Source organism: Schistocerca americana, unplaced genomic scaffold (assembly GCF_021461395.2).
Source record: "Schistocerca americana isolate TAMUIC-IGC-003095 unplaced genomic scaffold, iqSchAmer2.1 HiC_scaffold_1629, whole genome shotgun sequence".
NCBI classification, from domain to species: Eukaryota; Metazoa; Arthropoda; class Insecta; order Orthoptera; family Acrididae; genus Schistocerca; species Schistocerca americana.
This window is the reverse complement of record NW_025725717.1, coordinates 2,501-7,500: the sequence shown is the minus strand read 5'-3', so window position 1 is coordinate 7,500 and position 5,000 is coordinate 2,501. Positions and strand designations below refer to the sequence as shown.

At 53.2% G+C, this 5,000-nt stretch overlaps 1 non-coding gene across 1 annotated transcript in view; it reads left to right on the top strand.

Moving 5' to 3' along the window:
* Window positions 1–3,611: 3,611 nt before the first annotated feature.
* Window positions 3,612–5,000, top strand: part of LOC124570346 — a 1,910-nt gene continuing 521 nt past the window's right edge. Inside the window, exon 1 of the ribosomal RNA XR_006971661.1 lies at window positions 3,612–5,000. This exon is cut by the window's right edge and continues 521 nt beyond it. This is a non-coding gene — a ribosomal RNA (small subunit ribosomal RNA).

Here is a 5,000-nt window from a genome sequence, read left to right as displayed (position 1 = left end):
TGAAAGACACAGGTCTGCCACAAGCATGGAATCAGAGCGCCGCCTGTTATGAGCCAAAGGTGCACCCTGACGTGGCAAATCAGATGATGCCGCAGTCATTTACTTACGATAATCACAATCAACAAACCGGGCCCCCCCCCCCCCCAAGTGCCTTAACCTAACCCGTATTGTACCTTAACCTAACCCGTATTGTACCTTAACCTAACCCGTATTGTACCTTAACCTAACCCGTATTGTACCTTAACCTAACCCGTATTGTACCTTAACCTAACCCATATTGTACCTTAACCTAACCCATATTGTACCTTAACCTAACCCATATTGTACCTTAACCTAACCCATATTGTACCTTAACCTAACCCATATTGTACCTTAACCTAACCCATATTGTACCTTAACCTAACCCATATTGTACCTTAACCTAACCCATATTGTACCTTAACCTAACCCATATTGTACCTTAACCTAACCCATATTGTACCTTAACCTAACCCATGTTGCGCCTTAACCTAACCCATGTTGCGCCTTAACCTAACCCATGTTGCGCCTTAACCTAACCCATGTTGCGCCTTAACCTAACCCATGTTGCGCCTTAACCTAACCCATGTTGCGCCTTAACCTAACCCATGTTGCGCCTTAACCTAACCCATGTTGCGCCTTAACCTAACCCATGTTGCGCCTTAACCTAACCCATGTTGCGCCTTAACCTAACCCATGTTGCGCCTTAACCTAACCCATGTTGCGCCTTAACCTAACCCATGTTGCGCCTTAACCTAACCCATGTTGCGCCTTAACCTAACCTATGTTGCGCCTTAACCTAACCTATGTTGCGCCTTAACCTAACCTATGTTGCGCCTTAACCTAACCTATGTTGCGCCTTAACCTAACCTATGTTGCGCCTTAACCTAACCTATGTTGCGCCTTAACCTAACCTATGTTGCGCCTTAACCTAACCTATGTTGCGCCGTAACCTAACCTATGTTGCGCCGTAACCTAACCTATGTTGCGCCATAACCTAACCTATGTTGCGCCTTAACCTAACCTATGTTGCGCCTTAACCTAACCTATGTTGCGCCTTAACCTAACCTATGTTGCGCCGTAACCTAACCTATGTTGCGCCTTAACCTAACCTATGTTGCGCCTTAACCTAACCTATGTTGCGCCTTAACCTAACCTATGTTGCGCCTTAACCTAACCTATGTTGCGCCTTAACCTAACCTATGTTGCGCCTTAACCTAACCTATGTTGCGCCTTAACCTAACCTATGTTGCGCCGTAACCTAACCTATGTTGCGCCTTAACCTAACCTATGTTGCGCCTTAACCTAACCTATGTTGCGCCGTAACCTAACCTATGTTGCGCCTTAACCTAACCTATGTTGCGCCTTAACCTAACCTATGTTGCGCCTTAACCTAACCTATGTTGCGCCTTAACCTAACCTATGTTGCGCCTTAACCTAACCTATGTTGCGCCTTAACCTAACCTATGTTGCGCCTTAACCCAACACACGTTGGGCCTTAACCCAACACACGTTGGGCCTTAACCCAACACACGTTGGGCCTTAACCCAACACACGTTGGGCCTTAACCCAACACACGTTGGGCCTTAACCCAACACACGTTGGGCCTTAACCCAACACACGTTGGGCCTTAACCCAACACACGTTGGGCCTTAACCCAACACACGTTGGGCCTTAACCCAACACACGTTGGGCCTTAACCCAACACACGTTGGGCCTTAACCCAACACACGTTGGGCCTTAACCCAACACACGTTGGGCCTTAACCCAACACACGTTGGGCCTTAACCCAACACACGTTGGGCCTTAACCCAACACACGTTGGGCCTTAACCCAACACACGTTGGGCCTTAACCCAACACACGTTGGGCCTTAACCCAACACACGTTGGGCCTTAACCTGCTCTGTAATTGTCATACGACGCGTTAAATTAGTGTAGTGTTGCCTAACTGCAACCCCCGCAATATAGTTTGCTACTCGCACTGCCCGGTCCCCAGAGTATCGCTTCATGTTAAACACCTTGCAGCTATACACTGTAATGCGGATGGCGGCAGGACGTACATGCTCAATGCCCTTCGCAGTTGTTCATTGGCATTCGCATGGCGAAGCACAGCCTACGTTGTGGTACGGCTTGTGGCAACTGTCCGCTGATGTTGTACGTCCAAATCACACACTGTACCGCACATTGGTCCTCATGTACTGAATGATACATCGTGGTACATGTGTGACCGTACCACGACTGCGCCAACAACGGCGAACCATACGGTCCAAATATTGTGCACTCAGCTACGTGTCGTCTCCCTATAAGAGCTGGATTGCAGTATGGTATGCCGTGGATGGCGATCAGCATGAGCCGTCTGTTGATGTAGTGGCGCGTGTTGTCAGACGTAGTCGTCTCTTCTCACACACCGTGATAGCATGGTGCACTGCGTTCCACATCTGCGACATGCGACAGAGGCCGGTTGACAGTCGTTCGCGCAATGGACATCGCATACGTACGGGGGCCACCTTCCACGTGTTCGCGAAGCGTGCACATGTTGTTGCGTGTATGTGGGCAGACATAGTGTGTCGTGACACCTGACACAGGCATGCAACAATCGTTGAATTTGCAAATGGCGATGGACGTCTACGTTTGCTGGTGACGTTACGCAAATGAAGAACTGGTAAACCGTTGTGGTGCGGTTGTTCTCGCTAGAGGTGAATCAGTGATGGCGACGATCGGTTGAGCTACCAACCGGTTGTTTCAGCGATACCCACCATGCCCACGAACGTGAATGGCATGTGGGTGTGAAGCGATACGCGGCGGTGGCTGGGTGGGACCGTCCCCGGCCGGTGAGGGGGGGCCTTCCGGCGTGCTGGCCGCGCGGTGCGTGGGCGCACGCGCTACAGCCGGCTGGTGGGGGCGGCCAGTGGCAGGCGCGCCGGCCGACGGAGGCGGCAGGCGGCGCAGCTGCGCGCCGGCGCACCCTGCACGCGGCGCCGTGCGGCCAAAGTAGGTCCTCGCGGGCCCGGTGCGAAGCGCGGTGGACATCTGCAGTGTGCTGGTCCGATTGAGGACTGTGTGCGCTGAGGATGCGCCGCCGCCCGGCGCTCGGCGCCGCGACGCCGTCTGCTGCTCGGTCGCCTCTGCGGTTCTCGCAGGTGGATTGTATCGCAGCTGTGCGGACGTGTTGGCGCGTGCGCTGTGCTGGGAGAGTTCGCTTCGGCACCCAAGTGGGGCTTTTGTCCTTCTGTGGCGCTGGCGTTGGAGCTGCCGGCCACCGTAGGTGGCGCGTGTTGTCTCCCGCCGGCAATGCCACGACAGCACGCTCCCGGGCCTCTGTCGGCAGCGGCAAGCTCAGTTGGGAGCACGGGTGGTCGCACCTAAAGCGTCTACTCGCCAAACTCCGGGCGATTGCGCCTCTCTCGAACCCGACCAAGTACTTAGGACGGCGCTGCGCGCCGCCGGGACCTGAGAGGGTTTCGAGGTGTATTGTGCAGGGGAGCTCAGCCTCCTCCTGTTTGCAGAATAATTGAGCGGACGCTTGCGTGTTCGCGCGGGCCCCCGGGACACACTCCCGGGCGGCCGGCTGCTCAGCTCTAGTTGACGCAGCTCCCTGGTTGATCCTGCCAGTAGTCATATGCTTGTCTCAAAGATTAAGCCATGCATGTCTCAGTACAAGCCGCATTAAGGTGAAACCGCGAATGGCTCATTAAATCAGTTATGGTTCCTTAGATCGTACCCACGTTACTTGGATAACTGTGGTAATTCTAGAGCTAATACATGCAAACAGAGTCCCGACCAGAGATGGAAGGGACGCTTTTATTAGATCAAAACCAATCGGTCGGCTCGTCCGGTCCGTTTGCCTTGGTGACTCTGAATAACTTTGGGCTGATCGCACGGTCCTCGTACCGGCGACGCATCTTTCAAATGTCTGCCTTATCAACTGTCGATGGTAGGTTCTGCGCCTACCATGGTTGTAACGGGTAACGGGGAATCAGGGTTCGATTCCGGAGAGGGAGCCTGAGAAACGGCTACCACATCCAAGGAAGGCAGCAGGCGCGCAAATTACCCACTCCCGGCACGGGGAGGTAGTGACGAAAAATAACGATACGGGACTCATCCGAGGCCCCGTAATCGGAATGAGTACACTTTAAATCCTTTAACGAGTATCTATTGGAGGGCAAGTCTGGTGCCAGCAGCCGCGGTAATTCCAGCTCCAATAGCGTATATTAAAGTTGTTGCGGTTAAAAAGCTCGTAGTTGGATTTGTGTCCCACGCTGTTGGTTCACCGCCCGTCGGTGTTTAACTGGCATGTATCGTGGGACGTCCTGCCGGTGGGGCGAGCTGAAGGCGTGCGACGCGCCTCGTGCGTGCTCGTGCGTCCCGAGGCGGACCCCGTTGCAATCCTACCAGGGTGCTCTTGAGTGAGTGTCTCGGTGGGCCGGCACGTTTACTTTGAACAAATTAGAGTGCTTAAAGCAGGCAAGCCCGCCTGAATACTGTGTGCATGGAATAATGGAATAGGACCTCGGTTCTATTTTGTTGGTTTTCGGAACCCGAGGTAATGATTAATAGGGACAGGCGGGGGCATTCGTATTGCGACGTTAGAGGTGAAATTCTTGGATCGTCGCAAGACGAACAGAAGCGAAAGCATTTGCCAAGTATGTTTTCATTAATCAAGAACGAAAGTTAGAGGTTCGAAGGCGATCAGATACCGCCCTAGTTCTAACCATAAACGATGCCAGCCAGCGATCCGCCGCAGTTCCTCCGATGACTCGGCGGGCAGCCTCCGGGAAACCAAAGCTTTTGGGTTCCGGGGGAAGTATGGTTGCAAAGCTGAAACTTAAAGGAATTGACGGAAGGGCACCACCAGGAGTGGAGCCTGCGGCTTAATTTGACTCAACACGGGAAACCTCACCAGGCCCGGACACCGGAAGGATTGACAGATTGATAGCACTTTCTTGATTCGGTGGGTGGTGGTGCATGGCCGTTCTTAGTT